Source organism: Canis lupus, chromosome 8 (assembly GCF_003254725.2).
Source record: "Canis lupus dingo isolate Sandy chromosome 8, ASM325472v2, whole genome shotgun sequence".
NCBI lineage: Eukaryota > Metazoa > Chordata > Mammalia > Carnivora > Canidae > Canis > Canis lupus.
In genome coordinates this window covers 24,037,220-24,060,583 of record NC_064250.1, presented here as the reverse complement: position 1 = coordinate 24,060,583, position 23,364 = coordinate 24,037,220, and the positions used below count along the sequence as shown (strand labels likewise).

The 23,364-nt window shown below is 33.1% G+C and overlaps 1 protein-coding gene across 3 annotated transcripts in view; it reads left to right on the top strand.

The window, feature by feature from the left end:
• Positions 1-23,364, top strand: part of MDGA2 (MAM domain containing glycosylphosphatidylinositol anchor 2) — a 791,718-nt gene that overhangs the window by 607,453 nt on the left and 160,901 nt on the right. The window lies entirely within an intron of this gene.

Genomic DNA, 23,364 nt, shown 5'->3' with positions numbered 1-23,364 from the left:
GGTATTCTGTGGTTGGTTAATGCCAAAGAATCAACACATTTAATGGTTAAAAACTGGCTATGTGCAATGAACCAAAGTGGAGACTGGAAATAATTGCCAATTCAGATTACCCTAATATTTTGTTTTCACAGTTCTTATTTCCACTTCAGGCAAGTGCATGCCCTTTGCCCAAATTATCCACCTATTTCCAAGCATCCCTTCACTTAAATTGTAGAGACTTGATCATTGAAATGCTATGTTTGCATATCTGAAGTTGTAAGAGTAGGTTACATAATTATCTAGTAAAACAGAAATAATTCAAATATTCCGTACTGAATTTTTGCTTGATTTTATTAAGAGAAAACGGTTTAACTGTGAGAGTTAAATATAATAGATTTTAACTCTTTTTATTGAAATTACAGTTCTGACAAAAAATTGTAGATATCATGTGCTTTGAATTTGCTTTTAGAATTAAAAGTATCTAAATTCATAAATGTAAGAAAAAGTTTAATGATGTCCCTGGTGCTGGGTTATTAGAGGATGCTCTGGTAATTTGGAAGGCAGGTGGTACTGATAGTGCCAAAAGAGAGAAGTAAACTAAACACAATCTGCTCAAACTCCAATAGTGCTACTGGGAGTTTTAATTGATATATAATTTGTTAAATACATGGTGGCAAAGTCTTTAAGAATATGAATGAATTAGATGAAACTATACACTTCAGTAAACAATGATGTTGTTTCTTTTCTATGGCTCTGTAACTCAGAAAATGGAAAATAGAATTTAGTCCAAAAATGTCTCTTTTTATATTAGATTTAAGGATGTTGGCAGACTGAATTAACTGACTTTAAATCTGAAAGGATAATTGAAATATGAAAGGATTATGTTTGGAACTGATAATTAAGTTCATTTGCAATGAGTTATGTGAATTGTGGGGGGAAGAGCAAGGTTCTGGGCACTGCTTAACCATTCCTTGTCCCCATGCTATAGAAACACAGATTCTAGTTTGCTATCTGTGCTATAAATTTGCAAACTGATATTTGCCAAATACCTTGGCAATTGATTATGACTTTGTTTGTTTCCAAATAACACAGCTTTTAGATAGCAAGTTTTATTCAGCACTTTAGTATTGCTTTTTCCTACTGGTCTTTGTACTTATGACAAACTCATGGGTCGGAGGGTCATGTGAAAACAGCTTCCAGACAGAAAAAAGAAAGAAAAGAAAAGAATTAAAAAAGAGAAACTTCTCTTCAATTCTCAAAAAACAAAAAAAGATACTTTCCAGTGACCTTAGAGGAAACTGATACAGTTTGGAATGCTTCCTCTGGATTAGGCACAAAGCTTCCAAGTTCCTAAAGCTATTAGGGCTACAAGTTTCACTCTGCTCACACCTTTTCAGGGAAGCTCCAATTCAAATCAAAGTTATGGAACCCATTGATTCTAGGGAATTTTGAATTAAAGCTGGATTCCAGCAGTCTTGCCAGTTTCAGGTGAGGATGCCATCATGTCTTTGAAGAAGCTCCCTTTCATGTATTCCCAGTTCTTGTGAAGAATTTGATTATGTGTCTGAGGGTTTGCCAGGTACAAATAAATGGTAACAACTCAAGATTATTCCTGAGTGAATCAAATGTTGACTTTCTAGGCACGTAATCCCTGCCAGCAAGTCCAACCTGCATGTCTAACTAAGGCTTATTCCTTCGTAATGAATAATGCAGGAATTCTGATTTTTAAAAAAATTATAAACATTTCAATTTTTATAGTGATTTCTTAAAATCATGAAGATAGGGGATCCCTGGGTGGCGCAGCGGTTTTAGCGCCTGCCTTTGGCCCAGGGCGCGATCCTGGAGACCCAGGATCGAATCCCACGTCGGGCTCCCGGTGCATGGAGCCTGCTTCTCCCTCTGCCTGTGTCTCTGCCTCTCTCTCTCTCTCTCTGATGACTATCATAAATAAATAAAAATTAAAATAAATAAAAATAAAAAAAAATAAAATCATGAAGATAATATGATAATTGTGCTTAACCTCAGTCATGCTAGGTGTGGGAAATATCCATATCAATATAAAATACTAAGTTATTTCATATACATGTGCACACACGTATGCATATATGTATGTGCATGTGTTTATATTATCTTCAGCAAATAGTTACATCACTGCAGCTACAAGCTTGGCTTTACATATATTTTGTATTCTCAGCATAACATATTTTGCATTTAGCTATCCATTAGCTCTATTGAGTAAATATAAGTGGTAACAAATGGAATGGTAATAAGTGGAGTAAGAATAAATATATTGCATACTCCTTCCTTATTACATGCCTGGTTTTTATTATTTAGATTTCACGAGTATTTGAGGACTTGTTGCATAGAGTATGACACCTAAAAGTGTTTGAGTGTATGAAGAAGATGTAAAAGTATTCTAACATTTATGAAACACCTTTTTCAGGACTTGAACTCTACACTTTATTATGATTTCTTTTCTTATAATATTTATTACATTGGCAAATTCTGGGACAGTCCACTTTACACACACATGCACTACATAATACATACATGTACTTATATTTAATTTTATGATCTGAAATGTAAAGAACGAAAAAGGTGATCATCATAGTAAATAAGAAACAAACAAAAACTTGGTGTTTCTAAGGCACGTATTTTTCCTTGTTTAGTTTTACTGTGTCCAATTAAACAATAGCTGATCAAAAGGAATAAAGGAGCTTAGAAGTAATTGTATATAGGACTTTAATGAGATTGTACATGCCTAAATATATATATATATTTATATATATATATATATATATATATATATCCATATTCCATAAGTGATGGAATACTCCATTTATTTTAATGTTCTAAATTACCAAATGAGATTTATTGTTACCTAATGTTTAATTAAAATTATAAAGCAGTCATTTTACTAAAACTTTTTGAATTATTTACTATCTGCAGTTAATTTGCTTCTTCTTAAAAGGTGTAGATAAAGAATGATTTAACAAGTTACAGAAGCTTCAAGGTATTTTACATCATTCTATATCCTATTAAGAGTAGCTAAATCACCAAAATGAAGTAATTCAAATTATTAAGTTCCTGTGCACATTGCTCATTCCTGGAAAGAAAAAAATATTATAATATTTTTAACTATGAAAATTGACAATTATCACAAATAATATGGGCCAGGATAGGTAGTTGCAAATATAATTATAAAAGTTTGAAAAATAGGGACGCCTGGATGGCTCAGTGGTTGAGCATCTGCCTTCAGCTCAGGGCACAATCCCAGGGTTCTGGAATTGAATCCTGCATCAAGCTGCCATTAGGGAGCCTGCTTCTCCCTCTGCATATGTCTCTGCCTCTCTGTGTCTCTCATGAATAAATAAATAAAATCTTTAAAAAAAAAAGTTTGAAAAATAGTGACAAAATTAATCTAAATTTTTAAAAAATTTCTAGGTGAAACTACGAAGTACAGTGTAGTTTTAATAACCGGCCATCAAATTTTCAACTATTATTTAATTTCATCTCTATGTTTTTGGAACTGTATATTAATTATTTTCACTTTCAAGTTCATTTTTATTTGAGGCATTTTTATTCTATTACAATAGATTCTTTGAAAATAAAAGTTATATGTGTTAATTGGTCTGTATCATTTAAAAATCATAGTATGTACAGAGCTTATTGAACAAAACTAGAACAATTTCCTAACAAAGTAACAGTAATAATATAATAAAAATTAAATAATGTTTCATTTACTCATTAGAGTACTGATCATTTGAATATTGAATATTATTTAAATAAAAATGCCATTGCATGAATATTTTCAAATACATATTTATGTATATTAAAAGATGAAACTAAGATATGCCTATTGTCTTCTTAAAGGAAATTGTTGTTTTCCTTTTTTCTTTTAAAGTACACAAGCTTTATTGGTGTTTTTCTTATATTTGTATTATATAAGTCTATTTATTATGTACTATGAATTTAATTTCATAAACTAGAACATTTTATTTTAATAAAAGCTATTTTTTTAAATGGTTTCATCTCAAAAGCACTGGTAATATCTTCTAGTAAAATGAATATATTTTGAAATACACTTTCTTGAAAATCAGTTGGAGAAGATATATACTGCATTGAATGTCACTTTTATTATTAAAGCTTCATTATATATATGCACATTTGTTGTGCCTCCAATACAGATTAATAGGAGAAAATAAAATTTAATTTCATTTATACAGGGTATCCAACAGACATGGAAATTCCAGAGACACTCAGGCAAAATGAGGTACCTGTGTCATTCAGAATGAGAAGAAGGGGTTAGGAATGTGATACTCAAAAGAGAAGGGATGCAATTCACAGAAAGATGACAAAGAGTAAATGTTTGTTCAACAAATGTTTGTTAGATTACTGAGAAACAAGGGGACATATAGGACTTTGGTCAAACAGGCCTTGCTAGGTTCCTCCCTGCCTATCCTAGTCTAGTTTATAGCATAATGTAGTTATCCATGGTGATAGCTCTCTTCCTGGAGAAGGCTCTCTATCTAAATTCTTTGTAGGCAATTGACAGAGAAGGTCAAGAGTTTTTCCTGAATCTACTGGGTTTGGATTGCTTTTTAATTCAAAATAATCTTCATGCCAAAGTGACCCATCTTGGGGCGGTTTGTCCTTGGCCACTAACAAGAAGATCATGGACCTTATAAAAAAAGAAAAGAAACCTTAAATACAGATCAGAATGTACTGGAACCTACTTGCTTATTATTTGTAGACAACTGGAGTAATTTTCTATAGTATTAAGATATATAGAATGACTGTATTGAGTGACTCTAACTAATTTTTGGATTTTTTTAAAACAGCAAAATTGCTCTGAAAATAACAGTGTGACTAGAGATTAAAGCTAATACAAGAGAGAAAGTAACTATTAATAAAAGAAGAAACAAGGGAGCAATTTATCTTTACACAGCAAGATGTTAAAGGCTATTCAAAGGAATTTATAAATGAATGGACAAGAATTTTAATTTATTAGTAGAACAACAAAAGGGCTTCCTGCTCAGTAGCCTACTTACCCAGATGCCTTTCCTAATTTCATATTATTCAGTATATCCTTTCTCAGCCTATTATTAGACAAGATAATTCAGCATTGAGTCTTTAGGGATGCTCTTACTCCTCCCTTCTGTTCCCACCAATTCCTCAACTGTTTTTCACTATTCTAGTCCTGCCTAAGTCCCACCACTTTAGAAAGCCTCTTGGTATTTGAGAAGGGTCCTCCCTGGTAGTCTTATGTTCAGTCTACTCGAGACAGGTTAGGGGACGCCTGGGTGGCTCAGCCAGTTAAGCGCCTACTGTCAGCTCAGGTCATGATCTCTGGGTCCTGAGATCAAGCCCAGATTGGGCTCCCTGCTTGGCAGGGAGTGTGCTTGCTTTCCCTCTCATAAATAGATAGATAGATAGATAGATAGATAGATAGATAGATAGATAGATATCTTTAAAAAAGGTTAGGACTTCAAAGTAAAACATTGTTTTGAACATATATATTAGATGATATACTTCTTTGAAAAGTATTGGTCATTATTTCATCATTGCCTTCCTCAAAAGTCACTTGTCAAATTGGTAGATTTTTTACTTCTGATCCATTTCTAGGGTTTCGATATATCCTTGGGAAAAGTTTAATGCTGAAACTCTACTTGGTAAGAAATTATTCACACCATCTTCTCACTGGGAGAATTTTTAATATACTCCATTAGCATGTGGGTTGGGGAAAACTTTTAAGTTTACTAAGAATATAATATTTTAAGCATTTGTTTTTCATATTTTAACATTAATGATTATTGAATAGAACTTAGCATTTATTTTCCAGTGCTGTTTTATTTGAATTAAATGGCTATGCTTTTTTGTTGTTTGCAGCAGTTATTAGAAATATTAATCAACTGAGCCCTAAGGTAATGCTAATATTCTAAAAACATTAATATTTATGCTACTTTCTCCCCCCCCTCCCCCCCCCGCCAAGGAAGTTAAGATCTTTTCTTTGGAAGAATGAAACAATAGTCTTAGGAGGTGGTGTACAATTTAAATTGTATAAAATAAAATTCTTGACTTTCTACTTCAAGTCAATATGTCATATAAATATATCTTACGTCATTTCCCAGTGTACTTAATGAGGAATTATAATGGAGCTGCCTTGAAAACAAATATGTTTAAACATTTTATTTTTATATTACTCTTGAATATATTGAAAATTGAGCTTCCCAAGTGGGTGAAGCCTTTTTAGAATGAATTTACTTTGGCTGAACTGCTTTTGCCATCTCAGGCAATCTGCTTGCTCCCTGTTTCCTCACTCTTCTAGAGAAGATAGCAGGGTAGATAACCATCTAAGGAAATTGTCAGAGAAAACTGAAAGTCTCTCTCTCACTAAAGAGCTTCTCAGTGTAGAACGCAGATGTGATGTCTTTATTGAGCAACTGAGTATAGATTGTCTGGAACAAGAGTAGGTTTATCCAGTAAGTACATAGATATGTAAAGAAGCTGAATTTATAATTTTTCCTTGTTGCATCTCTGGTGCTATCCTAATGTAGAGCCAAGCATAGTTTAATATTTAGAAAAACTTATCCATTAAAATTTTTGTTTTCAGTGCCTACACAAAGGAGACGGGGACCAGCCTGCATTAGTAGAGTGATTAAAAGCAGTCCAACTCTAATCCAGCCAAATCTTGTGTTTATTGATGTTATTATTTAAGTCCTCCTGTCCACTCTTGTAGTGCATAAATAGATTCAGGTGGATGATAACAGCATTTCCATAATACTGAAAAGACATTTTTTTCCCTGAAAACTTTTAGATATGTGATTAAATTAAGTGCATTTTGAATGAAGAAAGTTTATGCTGTCTCTTTTCCCAGGATCTTTTCCTCATTTCTCATTGTATGGAAGTATATTATCTAAGAAAGGTGAACATAAATACATATATAAGTATATATGTGTCACAATAAAAATTCTGTGACTTTTTTATTTCAGTTAAAATGGGATTTACCTCTCATCCAAAAATAAGTGTATTCTTCCCAAATATAGAATTCAGACATTTTCCAAATACCATGCTCTTCTCTCATGAAAATAAAAAGGTACTACTACTACTAATAATACATTCAAATAAATTGTGCACAGTTTACAATAATAAACCCCATGAACATGCCTGTGACTTTATCAATTTATTTTAAATAATAGATCACCAATAAAATGCTCAGTACACAGGAAAATATAAAGTGGGCAGAAGAGATGTGTCTCTGGTTAAGGAAAAAAAAAATTTCAAAAGTTAGGTAACAATGTAAGAAACAGAATGTCAAAAAGGCATTTTAATCCATTTTACATAAAACCAATCAGGAACTGAGAAATCATAGGCCAGTATTGTGAGAAAAAGGTCTGATTTTGTATCCCTTCCCCAGAAGACACACATTTAAACCAGTATTTAGTCCACTTGCAAAAAATAGAATTGATATAGAATTTTAGATTGTCTATTGTTAGCAATTTTGTCTTTAGTGATTATCAATTGTTTGATCCAACATCAGAGTTTGATATTTAATACCAGTCCCAGATTTTTTTTTGTCTTTGCATGCATTATGTTATTTTGGGTTATATTCTATTCTATTGTGTCAATAACTTTTTACCTAGTAGTAAACTCCTTTACTGTATAACTTACTGGAGGGTTTTCTAAGGTTCAATTATATTCAAGCTCATGGGACTACCAGGGGCAGATATGGCATAAAATTCACTTTACAGCGATAAGATTGGAACGACAGCTTGCCAGCATGTCCTCTCACTCCCTACTCCTAAGGACACTTGAACATTCTGAAAGCATGTTTGATTGTCATGATTGGAGAAGGTGGGATGCTCTTGGTATCTAGTGCACAGAGGCCAGGGATGTTGCTAAATGTCCCAAGGCACAGGATAAACTCCCAACATAGAATTATTCTGCCTGAAATGTAATAATTTGTTGTATGTGGGGGTTATATTAATTTTCAGGTATTTTTAGACATTCCCAGCCTCTAATCTTGAGATGCCAGTAGCACATCTCTTCTCATGTCATAACATAAAAAAGAAATCTCTTTAAACATTGCCAAATGTCCCAGATGTTAATGGGTAACATTACCCCAGGTTAAGGCCCACTACCCATATAACGGTTCCTAAATATGAAGAGAAGAGCAATATAATTTGGGGATGGGAACTCGGGTGGAATCATCTGCCTCACAGGAACCAGTGTCTTTTGCTCAAAGTTATAGACACAACTCCCAGTCCCTGGAGTTACATTAACTACACTAAGCTCAAAGCTATGGCATCCTATTAGATATTATTCCTCTATTCCTATCCCTCTCAATCCAGAAGCAATTTAATACAGAAATGTTGCCTAAAATCATAGTTGACATTCTTCCCTTGTCAAGTTACCAGGGAAGCAGAGCAGAACTTTGAAGAAGGTCAGATTCTCATGCAGCAGGGGAAAAGGATTTTGTCATCCTTTCAAATGCATCTACTCTTCATCTGCCCTGTTAAACTTTCTTAGTAAATCTTCTACTTTAGTACTTTTCTTCATTTGATCATAATAATTACAGTTGTATGTATTGAGCAAGTATGTTTCCAACATACCTTACTTTTTTTTTTTTACCTTACTTTTTAAAAATTCTTTCGCTCATCTTCTGTGAACTGCTGTGCCTATATTCTTTCTCTGTAAGTTTTTTTTGGCTTTTTATCTGGGTTTGGAAGGGAGTAGCTGTATTTCATGCTGTTCCATCGGATCATTTGATCTTCTATGAATTCCTTTCTTCTGGCAAATGAGTATTTCCTTGAAGCCTTAAAGATTCTAGTAGGAAAAAGCAAAAGTTCTTCAAAAGAAAACTTTGAGACTTAAGCTGACTGTGCATTGTGAAATTGAAAGAAATTCTCCCTTGATTTTACACTTATTAGACTTATTTTATATGTGAAATTACTCTTTATTCTTAACTCCAAACTGTTTTCAAAGCAAAAGAAGGAAAAAACTTTCTTGAAAATTGGGAAATGGTGGATTTTGTTCTTTAATATTGTTTCTCAATGAAAGGAATAAAATGTTTTTCCTTGAGAAAGATTGTTATGTAGCTTGAGTAACATTTTTTTTTTCAATTAAAGAGGGATTTAACTTTAAAAAATTAATCAAGTGTGGAAAATACTAAAAATTAATCAGGAATTGAAAATATTTAAGAAAAAATGAGATACAGTTTCTTAGCATTTTAACTATTTGCATGAAATGTATGAAATGATAGGGGCACCTCGGTGACTCAGTTAGGCAGCTGACTTGATTTCAGCTCAGGTCATGATCTGAGGGTCCTGGGATTGAGCTCCCTTGGGCCTTTGCGCTCAGTGGGGATTCTGCTTGAGGATTTCTCTCCCTCTGCCCCTCCCCCACCTCACATGCACTCTCTGTCTCTCTTTCTCAAGATCTTTTTATACAATGGAATATTACTCAGCTATTAGAAATGACAAATACCCACCATTTGCTTCAACGTGGATGGAACTGGAGGGTATTATGCTGAGTGAAGTAAGTCAGTCGGAGAAGGACAAACATTATATGTTCTCATTCATTTGGGGAATATAAATAATAGTGAAAGGGAATATAAGGGAAGGGAGAAGAAATGTGTGGGAAATATCAGAAAGGGAGACAGAACGTAAAGACTGCTAACTCTGGGAAACGAACTAGGGGTGGTGGAAGGGGAGGAGAGGGTGGGGGGTGGGAGTGAATGGGTGACGGGCACGGGGGGTTATTCCGTATGTTAGTAAATTGAACACCAATAAAAAATTAAAAAAAAATAAAAAAATAAAATAAAAAATGTGTGAAATGGCAGAATTAATCTGATAGGCCTTCAGTTATTCTCAGTTTCACTATCAATGTCAACATTTTTCCAGTGGTTCTAGTATTTGAAGATAAATGCTGTTAAGCACAAGCTAAATGCTTTGTGTACAACATATATTGATAAATATAATACTTTATTTCTAAGTTAAAAGATTTAAGTAATCTGAGTATGTGAAGTTTTTACTGTAAGGAATGAATTGAAACCTTAAGGCACAAAGGTATGTAAATATTTAGAGATGTAAATGTGTATGATGCATGGCTGCCTGCCTATTTATCTACCTTTCTATCCATCCATCCATTCATCCATCCATCTATCTCAATGTTGGCTTCATGCAAAATACATTAATAAGAATGAGCGTTCATGGAAATTGCATGTTTATTGAGTGAACACTCATCCTTAGTAATGAATTTTTCTTCTTTGCCTTTTCTGATGTGTATGTGCTAGCTCTGTTTGTATCTTCTGCTCATGTCTTTTTTGTTTATTTTAGAGAGGCAGAGTGTGAGAGCAGGGAGGAGCGTGGAAGGAGAGGGAGAGAGAGAATCTTAAGCAGGCTCCATGCTCAGCACAGAGCCCCACACACAATTGTATCTCACGACTCTGAGATCATGATCTGAGCTGAAATCAAGAATTGGATGCTTAACTGACTGAGCCAACCAGGCACCCCACCACTCATGTCTTTATTTCTACTTATTCTTCCTTTCTCTGATCAGGTTTTGTTCCTGTTGTGCTATTGTTCTCTTACTCCACACCCCTTGCATGACAATATAAGGGCTTAAACCATGACTGTGTACAGATCTTCCCTGAATTTGTATCTGAGGCATTCATCCAGCTTCTGTGAACTTCAGCTTACTTTCCTGATTTATTCTAAACTCCAATGTGACTAAAATTAAACTTACAGTGATTCTTTATTTTTTTCTTCTACGTTCCTTGCCCTACCTGAAAAGATCTCTCTCCTCTCTGAGAGTTACCATTCTGTCTTCCTTTTTTCCCAAGTTGATTTGAAAATCAGGATATTGGATTCTGAGATTAGTGACCTGGTTTAAATTCCAGCTTTGCTACTTTAACTGTAATTTCTCTCAGTGTTCATTTTCTATATCTGCCATGATCATGATTTATTTTCATCAATTATATTACACAGGACTGAATTAAATGATGCCAAAAAGTGTTTAACCTAGTGTTTGACGCATAGATAGTACTTCCTAAAAATTAGCTCTTAGTTTTCAAGACCTTCTCAGAATCCATTCTTGCCTTTCCAGTTCCACTGTCATTTTCAAAGCTAGACCCTTTTATGACATGCAAGAAATTCCTACTGTTTTTCCCAGTGCTGGTCTTCCCTTTCCCCCTCAGAACACTGATGTCAGATGAACATTCCCCGATGAGCAGGAACACTTTCAGTTGCCAGTGACAGAAAATTCCTATCTGACTGTTGGGGACAATAAACTGTAGTAGGTTCCAGGAACTTAAACATTAGCATCTTCTCAACCATTAGCTTCAATTTCTTTTTGTCTATTTTTCTATTAGTGGTTCTCATTTTTTCCAGGTACACCTGGAAAAAATAAGTGTTTTTATTTGTCTCTCTCTCATCCAAGAATTGACTCCAGTGGGATATGATTCACTTGGCTTAGGTAGCTATTCTCTATAGCATAGGCATGACTGTAAGTATTCATTATTTCTCCTTTGTTTAGAAATTCTACATAACTGTTCATTACTCATGATTCAAAGTTCAGACTCCTAGACTGGCAAACAGAACCCTACACTGTACTCTGAGATCATATACCATATTCCAGTCAAGGTGAACAGTTCATTATCCTATGTACTTTTGAATTTGATGCTTTTTGTGATTTCATTTTTTTCCCTCATGAATATGCTTAAAGTCACCTCTCCTGAACCCACTCTACCGTTTTTAAGGCAACAGTTAAATGCCATTTTGCTCATAAAATTTCTGTCTGAAAAAAAAAAAAAATTTCTGTCTGAAAACTCCAACTATATCTAATATTCTTATGTTCTAAACTGACATTTTTCTGAACTTAACAATTTAGAGTTCTACCCCTAAATTATGTATATAGGAGAGATATTTATATAGGTATCTAGATAGATAGATATAGATATATTTTCTTTTTTCTCTTTTTTTCTCTCTGCCCCATAAGAGAATATAAGTTCTTCCTTTCGTGAGTCATAATTGTATCTTCCAAAAAGACCTAGGTCAGTAAATGAACAAACTAATGAATTACTTGAATTATGTACTTCCCGCTTTGGTCATGTTTTTTCAGCTGCTGTTTTGTTAATGAAAATATAACACTACATCACAGTTTTTACCATAACTATGAATATAGGTACACTTCTAGGGGAGAAATAGACTATAAATTATAGGATAGATTCTGATTCTGACACTGGTTCTAATGCTAGCTGTTTTTAATGTGTGACTAATATCTCTACCACCAATTTCCTTATGCAAATGAAGAATTTAGTACAATGATCTCTAAGTAATCATCAAGTTTAAAATTATTACCAACAAGTGTCTGATTTATAATTAATGCATATAGTACAGAGAACATATATTTTAGTAGCCATATCAGGAATCTAGAAACTGCATATTTGAATTAAAAATATACATGATGATATCTCCCAGCAATAAGTTCCCAATGTTAAATGTCTGTTCTAAGTAAAAGATGAGTAAAAAATAAAAAAGATAACTTGAAAAAATGTAGTACATTATTTATATCTGCTTTATATCTTTTTTTTTTTTAAATTTTTATTCATTATTTATATCTGCTTTATATCTATCGCATCTAGAGAAAGTATGTTTGAAATCATGGGAAAAGCATTATTTTTTAAAAAATGATGTTATTTATTTATTCATGAGAGACACACAGAGAGAGGCAGAGACACAGGCCAACTCCCTGCGGGGAGACTGATGCAAGACTCTATCCCAGGATCGATTACAATCTGAGCCAAAGGCAGACGCTCAACCACTGAGCCACCCAGGTGCCCCTGATAAAGCATTCTTAGTATAGGTAATGACAAGATTTTTGTGCTGTTAATTAAATTTTTTAAGTTTACTAAACATCGTGTCCTTGTGAATTTTATCTGAATCCTTTCCTTTGGTTTATGATTAACTTCACTTTAGAATAGCAATGATCAGCGGGTACAATACTGAATCCATGTACTGGTCCAAATATCATACGTATAAATATGTGTTATTTTGCAGTTACTTACTTTTAAAGACTGTGGATCTGCTGTCTTATTAAGGATACTGCTATTTGGTTCCTTCTTTAGAAAAAAAACATGATATTGTTCAAGCAACTTAAATTCTTTTAGTTTTGTTTGTATGTCTGTTTCTATGTAGATATCCTTTGCGACTTGTCTGTAAAGAAAATAAATTTTACAAAGCAATGGAAAGATATGATAGCTTGGAAATTAGTACTTTACTCTCAAACACCATTTCATCTAAAATGCCTAATTTAAAAATTAGATTGCCTGTTTGCTTTAGCAAGAAGCTTTTTCCAAAAAGTTTGAGTCTTTTTTTCTTCAGAGCAATCTGTTAAAAAGTTTTGCCTCCAATTTTTAAATATATTGTATCAGCTCATTTGGGTAAGAAAACCCAATTTGTTCAGCATACACATTAGTATTTATCTGGAGTTGAAAAAAAATTTAATTGAAATGGCCATTTTTGACCTTGGACAATATTAAAAGTAGCATTTAATAAATCATGTGACAGTCCTACAGTATGTATTTTGGTTCCCTTCAGAAGTCTTGGGAAAACATGATTATTTTCTGAGGCAGCTTTTGAACATTCTTTTTTTTTTTTTTAAGATTTTATTTATTTATTCATGAGAGAGGCAGACACACAGGCAGAGGGAGAAGCAGGCTCCATGCAGGGAACCCAATGCGGGACTCAATCCCAGGTCTCCAGGATCACGCCCTGGGCCAAAGGCGGCGCTAAACCGCTGAGCCACCCAGGCTGCCCTTAACATTCTTACCTTCAGAAAATCTCTCTTCCTTCCTCCCTCCTTCTTGCCCTCTCCCTCTCTTTCTACACACACACACACACACACACACACACACACACACTTTTAGGGAGTTATAATTTGAGTCTATTATTCCTTCTTTGAAGATAGAACTTACCTTGTCACTTGCCTGTTTTCAGCAGACTGGTTTTCTCTAGAATTCTACACGAGAAATTCATGATCTTTTCCCTTCTTCATAGTCCTGAAGATGAACACCATGCCATCCCATGCTATAGAGTACACTTTTTACATTGATGACTAAACAAACCAGTGTTTCTTAAGAATCTTATCTGACCTTACCCCGCAACTCTAAACTTCTCTAATATTTTCATATTTCATTAATTCATTTATAGAATGAATAGCACTAATGTGTTTATTTTTGTGATTGTTAGATAGAGAGGCTTCCACAAACGAAAAAAAAAAAATAAATTTGGCAATCTGTATATGTATATTCTTTTGTTGACATTCCATTTCAAGTTAGTGCCTTGAAATTTCAGGTTTCAAGGTGAGTGGGGGCCTGAAAGGTTGTGCTCAATCTATCCATAAAATTTGAATCAAGTTTCTATATTTATCTGTGTATACTAAAATTAATAGAAATAGAAATGCATATTATTTCCCTTTTAGCAATAGTAATGCCATATTAATTCAGTTTAGATATGTACATGTTTTCTAAAGTGTTACATTTCTTTCACCATTCAAATAATAATTTCCTTCATTTTTTCCATAAAAATGTGGATTGTTCCAAATGCCTTTCCACATTGTTAAAATAACATAACAACAAAAGTGAACTGATTTAAAAAACAAAGCCAAATTACCAAAGAACATCTATTTGTAGTGTATTTTTTGTTTCACCATGATTCTTTTGTATACTTTCTTATTTTTTTCTAGTTTGGTCAAAATAGTGACTATTTTTCCTGCATTATAAGCTAAAAATATTTGTCTTGCTTTGATTCTTGGCATAGTTATGTTTAATTTATTGCTAAATGCTTCATTCTTTTCCAAGGTAATAAAACTATCTCCCCTGACCCCAAATTTGGCCATCTAACATGAAAACAGTATTTATAATCTTTTATTTCTGTTTTCCTTTCTTTACTTCATTCCCTTGTTTGACACTAGTTTCTTCCCTATCATCTTGGTTGTTAAGCTAGAACTCCAAATGATCTCCATTGTTTGACCTACCTCCTCACACTTCTGTGAGCTCCTGTGCTTCTAATCTTGTGATGTTAGTTTATGGACCTTTGTTCTTTCTTCCCACCATTAACCACTGAGGAGTCCGTTGTTCTGGAGAGCCTTTCTTTTCTTTCTTTCTTTCCTTTTTTTTTTTTTTTTTTTTGAAAATGCATTATATTCAACTGTCAGTATATTTTAGTGTGTGCAGCATCATTAAGTCTATAAAATTGCTGAAACTATGCATGTGTATATTTTTATTTTTTAAAGATTTTATTTATTAATGAGAGAGAGAGAGAGAGAGAGGCAGAGACAAGGCAGAGGGAGAAGCAGGCTCCCAAACCCCAGGATCACACCCTGAGCTGAAGTCAGATGCTCAACAGGTGAGCCACCCAGGCATTCCACATGTGTATATTTTTAGCATACTTTTTTAAACAAAAGACATAGACAAAACTTGAATAGTTGGTGTAGTGTTTTCACTTATAAGGGTCTGTTCATGAAATACAACACTGAATAAGACCTTCTGGGCTTATGCATTTGCAGGTACTTTCTTTTTCTTTTTTTCTTTTTGTTTCAATTTTTAATTTAAATTCTAGTTAAGATATAGTATTGACTATTTTTTCATAAACAATTGCTTTTTCTTGTTGCTGCTTGGTAGGGCACTGCATTTATTTATTTATTTCATTCTAATGAGTATTCAAGTGGGAAAGCTTTAAATAATTTGGTCAATAAATATTTACTGATAGTCTACCAGTTTCTGTGCTAGCGTAGGGGAAATTCAAATAAGAAAGAAAGATAGTCTATATGCTAGATATGATGTGGAACCAGACAAAAACTTTTAACACCAGTAACCAAACACATACTACATGAGCACAGAAGAAAGGGTGACAGTAGCTAATTATGCTTTGTCCTGAGAGTCAATGTTTGGTTTGGTTTTGGTATGTAGTTTTACATTCGAGTTCACCAATATTGACAGATATGGATATGAGGGTGTATTTTACACACACAGTTGGTTGTTTCAACTTAATCTTCTTTATAAAATGGCTTGAGCCCTACAGTTAACTATGAGACCTTTTAGCCGTTCTTCCTCATATTTCTGGAGGACCTTGATTCTTTTGTGAATCTCTCACTCTGCATTTTTCCTGAGTGCTCAATATCCATTCCACTGTCATCCCTCCCTTAGCAAATTTTAATTTTCCCCACACGTAATTTCACTTTGCACTCACAGTCTCTTCTTCATAATTTCCCCAAAGCAGCCGGTATCAATCAAAGGCTGATAGGCAGAACAGATAACTGAAGATTTCCAGAAACTGGGGGAGGAGGCAGATTTGAGATGGAGATACTGAGAATGAACTGTCAGTATCTCCAGATAACCATCATTAGCAATTCTCCCTGATGGGTTTAGATCTTTCCTAAATTCCCATCTGGGTAAGATCTTCTCTCGCTAGACTTGAGCTACTAATAGAAAGCACAACTCATATATATCATACTTACGATATATAGTAATTTACTTTGTTTCATAGTAACGACCTCTTACTTAGACTCCCTGTCACAATCAGAAAGACTAGTAAAAGCGTTTCTTTTAAAGGGAAAAGAAAGCCAATTATCCCAGTAAAAATATATGATGTTTCCCAGGATCTATAAATCTAGCCTTCAAGGCTACATTTTTTACCTTCCTTCTCTGTATGATGTATAAACAGTTGTTGCTGTGTATACTGGTGTGTACACATTTCTGTGTGTGTGTGTCTGCCGGTATACATATCAAAGATAAAGCAGACAGAGTACATTGAGGAAAGAACAGAGAATAAATGCCACAACTATTGAATCTAAAATTCAACATAGTGATAAAAAGGTAATACCAAAGCAAAGGTGACATTTTTCTTGGGTGTCCTCTCAAACAGCTTGACAACATGTAGGTCCTATTTTGTACAATGTTTTAAAAGGTGATTAGGAGCAATATTCAAATCTAAACGAACAGAAAATGGTTATATTAATTCACTTATGTAGAATCCTTCCCTTGAAATTTGAGAGTTTATATTCTTCCTGCATTCCAGAGCAAGTAGACAGATATTGTCTCTCTAATAAATGAGAACAAAAAATATTTTTAATAGTTTTATTTTTCAAGGTTACTGGAATTTTAAAGCCATTTTCTTAAGAAATCATATGAATATTTTCTTGTCTCTTTTTTTCTCTGAGTGTGGAAGATTGCATATATATAATATTATATTATATATATATATTATATATATATTTATATATATATATATATAAATGTTTATATATATTATATATATATAATGTTTATATATATTATATATATATTATATATATATAATATATATAATATATATATTATATATTATATATTATATATATAATATATATATATATAATATATATAAATGTTTATATATATTATATATATATTATATATATATTTATATATATATATATATAAATGTTTAAGCTCTGATTTTAGGATTTGATTAAATCCTGAGCCTGTCATGTTTCTTTCTCTGGTTTTCTTCACTTCTCTCTTTTTGTGTTGGTATCTCTTTTATATTCAATTGGACATGATATAGAATTAGAAAATATTTTACTACTCATTATATATTTTTTCTACTTGATTTAAAATACTGGTTAGTGGAATATTTTTTTCTCTCTTTCAAAAACAATGCAAAATATATTCATATAACTGTATTCTATATAACTAGATCTAAATTGTATTCCTTTTCTTTATGTGAACTTAGATTACTTCTTTTTGACCCTTTGGGTACAGTTTTTTAATGGAACTAGGTTTCCCTAGCTAGATTTAAAATAAAACCTGTCTCTTGGGATCCCTGGGTGGCTCAGCGGTTTAGCGCCTGCCTTCAGCCCAGGGTGTGATCCTGGAGTCCCGGGATCGAGTCCCACATCGGGCTCCCTGCATGGAGTCCTGCATCGGGCTCCCTGCTTCTCCCTCTTCCTGTGTCTCTGCCTCTCTCTCTCTCTCTGTGTCTCTCATGAATAAATAAAAAAATCTTTAAATAAAAAACTGTCTCTATGGGCAGCAAGAGAGCATGAAGTCAGGAAGTGTTTTCCTTTGATAAGCTTGAAAAGTCAATTTCAAGCATAAAGTACCTTGATAAAAGTGAATCCAACTAGATAAACACAAATGGAAAACAGGAGAAACAGAGACATAGATAAGTGGCTCCTTCTACTTCTCATAAATAAGAAAGGTGGTTACATATAAAATGCAGGTGTTTTGCAAGATGAAAACATTAAAAAAAAAAGAGACCTCCCAAAAAGGATAGAATGTGGACAAAAATAATACAAGCTACTACAAATGAGAATGATAACAATATTTAAAGCAAGTGTTCAGAGACATGTGTGAATTATGTAAAATTTCAATAATTCTGTATTGTTAATTTTGAACCCATCCTAGATGTATTAGCAAAGATGTCAGAAGTTTAGATTATTACTTGATTCCTTTAATTTTCAATTAGAAACATCTAATTGAAAATTAAAGGAATCAAGTAATAAGAAAAAACAGGGATCCCTGGGTGGCGCAGCGGTTTGGCGCCTGCGTTTGGCCCAGGGCGTGATCCTGGAGACCCAGGATCGAGTCCCACATCGGGCTCCCGGTGCATGGAGCCTGCTTCTCCCTCTGCCTGTGTCTCTGCCTCTCTCTCTCTCTCTCTCTCTCTCTCTGTGACTATCATAAATAAATAAAAATAAAAAAAAAAAAGAAAAAACATAATGATAAATCTTCATTTAAAAGGTACCCATGTTAGCAATAGTCTCCATGAATTTATGTGGTAAGACATTTTGCAGAGCTCCAAAAGTCCAATTGCAGACTCCACATAAATAGAGTAGTAATGGGAGTTTCAGGCTTTTTCTTTTTCCAGTGGAAGTTTTAAAAGATATTCAGAGTGAGTCACTGAAATGCATACAATCACAGCTTCTCTAGTGCATTTATTTTAATTTCATATTTAGAAACATTGTATATAAAATGATAAATCTATGTTGACTTACAAAGTGAAATGTGAAGAACGACTTTTATATAATAGAGAAATCAACTCACCTGGTGTGCTCTGTGAACCCTGAAAATCTGACAGATTTAAAGATGATAGATAATGATGGATTTTATATTATTTAAGAAAATATTTGTGATATTTTTAATAATATAATTTGGACTGTATGTTTTTAAAAAGACTTTCTGTTGTTCTTCAGAGTAATCTTGTGAGGAACACACACCTCATTTTTTTTTTTTTAATTACTAGGGAATTGCAAACTAGAGAAAGTAAATCTTTTACCTGAATTGGCAAATGTATCAAAGAAAGAGATGGATCCAAAGGACAATTTTCAGGCTTTTTCCACTATACCCCCTGCTGACTAGGTACTACTAAAATATATAATTAAAGTTATGAATTTTTTTAAAGTTTTAAATGGATTTCTGTCAACATCCTACTAGCAATGTTATGTCTCGACCAAACAAACCAGCACGCAGAGCTATTTAATGCTTTACTGGTGTCACGTTAGTGGTTAGTCTGTGAGACTCCTTTTTCTCCTTTGTCATCTTGCTTCTCCACATCACTTAATTTTCAAAAAATCCTGGTTTCTAAGATTTCTGTAATTCTGCATTTTGGTTGTTCATTCTTTTCCCTGTCTAGTTTTATAAGTATCTTCTCAGACTCCTCATCCCTGAAGTATATGCTACATTCTTTTTTTCACTTCCCACATCTTAAATTCAGACCCCCCCTTGCCCCTTGCCTACTCTTTCTTTAGTCTTGCCCTCAGTTCTGGGATTACAAACTCTTAGAGTCCCATATTTCTCATTACCTCATAAATTAATTACAAACCCTTTAATCTGGGTTTTTGGCCCTGTGTTGTTTGCCGCAAGCTTCTCAGATATTACTTTTCTACACATGCTCCTCATTGTGGACAACTCCATTTTCATAGCTCTTTTTTTCATGCTTCTACCTATTTCTCTTGTTAGTCCTTGTTTGACGAATACCTCTCCTTTGCTCTTTTACGTAATAGAATACTTGATAAAATACATGCCAACTCCTTCACAATACCTATACCAACCCTCCCCGCTGAAATATGATCTCCTGACTCTAAACCCAAGTTAACAATGAAAACACCATTACTATTAATAGAAACCAACATCTGTCGAACACTCACTTAATGCTAAACACTGTAGTAAGTGATCTTTTTGCATTATTTAATTCAGTCTTTAAGTCACTCTCCAATGTATGTCATGCATTTTTATATTTGGTTGTGTGTTTGCTTGAGTCCATTATGTCCCTTTTCTGACCTAGAAGCTATAGGTGTATTTAAGCTTGTTAAAGGTAAAGCCATGATTGATTCATCTTTGTACTTTCTGCTATAGACATTTCGGTGTTAGGCACTAAATTGGTATTTGAAAAAATTATATAAAATGATTAAATTATATGATAAATCAATGGACAATACCCACCTGAGAATTCAGGCTCTGAAGTCTATGTTTGAACTGATTTATCATTTGCATCATGAAAGTTGATATAATTGATCATTTTGATGACAAGCCAATTCATTTTATGTAGCTCCCTCTTACCACAAACAGCCATACTCAGCTTAGAGAGAAAAGATTTTCAGATGTGTAATAAATCTGTTCTCTATCTATGCCAATTTTTTATTTTTCACTACTTTGCTTTTATATTTTTTCTCTGACCTTACCATCTTACACCATTAATTTAACACAATCATGTATGTATACATGGGGATTGAAGAAAACATCAGTATCTTAATGTTAAAAAAAACATGCAAATGACTAAAAAACTAATGATAATATAGTTCAAGAAAGTGTTAGTGAAAATAGCATATAGTCAACTTAGAAAATTGGCAAATATAGAACTAAGAAAAATTATAAGTTATTGCATTGTTTCTACTTTTAAATGATCTACAAAATATATCCCATTGATAAAAGCAGCAACTTATAATTAATTGCAATTTACCCCAGGATTAAATTGTCACTGTTAAAACCAGTAAATGTTATTATTTTAACAGAATTAAGTTATGTGATGTTGATATTATTTACTCTTTTCCAGAACTCAGTTTTTATAACTGTTATATAGTATTAAAAATACATTGTTGGGGCACCTGGGTGGCTCAGTCAGTTAAGTGTCTGCCTTCAGCTCAGGTTATGATCTCAGGTCCTGGGATGGAGCCCTACATCGGGCTCCCTGCTCACTGAGGAGTCTGTTTCTCTCTCTACTTCTGCTCCTCCCCTCCTTTCCCACATTCCCCTACTCATGCTGTCTCTCTCTCTAAAATAAATAAGTTAGAAAAAAATTTAAACAAATGCACTGTTAAAATACTACTTGCATATAGCAGAGACAATTGATTTTAAATATTATGCATTTTCAAACCAATGATTATTGTCAATGTGACATTTAAAAAATTCTAAAAAAACATGCTGGTGTAGAAGTAATGGACTACATATGTAGCTAGTGGATACTGGGAAAAAGCTCATCTCTTGAACTCCCAATACACTGCTTTGAAAATTTTGATGGAATAGTCTGTGGGCCAGATAAGATATGGAAGTTCAATAGAACCACAAAATAAAACTTCTTACTCCCTTCTCAACATAAAAAGAAAACACAGATTTATTGTTACTCTCTAAAAGTTCATTTATAAGGCAACTATTAAAATTTCAGAATATATGTCCTCAAAGAAATAATGTGATGAATGGTATATATATTCTTAAGATACTTTACAGACATATGTACTGTTCATGAACCATAGTAAGGGCCATGTTACTTCAAAGTCATGGTTCTAACATGTTATGTGGAAGTAAATGCTTTTTTCTTTTTTCTTTTTTTCCCCTGAGCATCAGTTCTGCGGTAGGGTAAGTTTTTCTTCCTTTTTTGGGGATTTTTCTATCTTCTTTTTGATTACCTTAGTCTAGCTCCAAATTCCTTTTTTCCTTGTGATGCTAAAAAGTTATCTATTACTTTTATCTTCCAAAATCAATTACCAATCACCAACTTCGAATACTGTCTCAAAATAAACAAAATGTAAATTATAAATTAATAAAATAAAACTCAACTTTCATAGTGTAAATGGATGTTACTAAGAAATTAGTATGATCAAATTGATTCATATGTCCATGACTTATATTCATTTAATTATAATGAAACACTTTCATTTCAAAACACCATGCTTAATTAACACACTATTTAGGTGGTGAACAAAAGGAAATTAAACATTCAAAGGATTGAGTGAGTTAAATGAAGACATTTCTATACAATTCTTTATATTCAATGACTAGAAAAATTTAAATTTTGCATCATATTCATGTCATAAGGAATATATCCTATTCGTTGTCATTTTTTAAATTTAAATTAAATTTATTTATTTATATAATAAATAAATAAATAATAATTATAAATAATATAAATAATATAATATAATAATATAATTAATATATATAATAAATAATATAAATAATAAAATAAATAATAAGTAAATAAATTAATAATAATGCATTAATTTTATTATTTTATTTAAAGTACTGTGGATGGTAAAAATGGATTACTAAGATGTAGTTATGAATTGAGGTAATTAGTTCCACAATGTGCAGATTTAAAGAAAAAAATATTGATTTGTTTACTGAATATGTCAGAAAGGTGAATTCTGCCCTTATGTTAACCAAACAGGTGCTTCAGTATTCCAATTCAGAGTGTATACATTTAGCTTTAATTGGCTATAAATTTATATTATTTTTTCATATCTAATCTAATTTCCTTCTGAAGAAGATTTCCAAACCTTATTTGATTAACCTATTTCTTTAGATCTGTTCAAAAAGCATATCTTGAGCATCTGCCATGTCAGCGATTGGACTCAGTGCTCAGAATACAAAGGTTATTAGAGTCTAATTCCTATCCTTAAGAATTTCCAGTGTAGCTGAGTGGTCAAACAGTCATGGATCATTTGCATGCTAGTCTTGCTTGAGAAGGGGAAGGATTCTACAGGGACTTGATCATCAATGGAGAACTTAAACAGAGATGCAATCTTGCCTAGTAGAAAGAGGGAATCAGAAATCTTTCCTTAAGGTGAAGAGTAAACTGGCTTTTTGAAGGATGTCCAGGACTTAATTGGTTGGGACATGTGTAAAGGGCAGCAAACCAGCATGAGTAAGGCTCAGAAAACTAGACACAGCTTGCGATATATGAGCAACAGGAGTTAGACTCAGTATTGAGAGAGTGAAAATTGAAGACAGAAGAGGCATTTCAGTGGCTAGAGAGATATGTGGGGATCGAGTCATGGTATGCTCTCTCTTTTGGCTTAGCTAAAGAGTTAACTGTTTCTTACTATTGCTTTTCTCTCCCTGGGAGA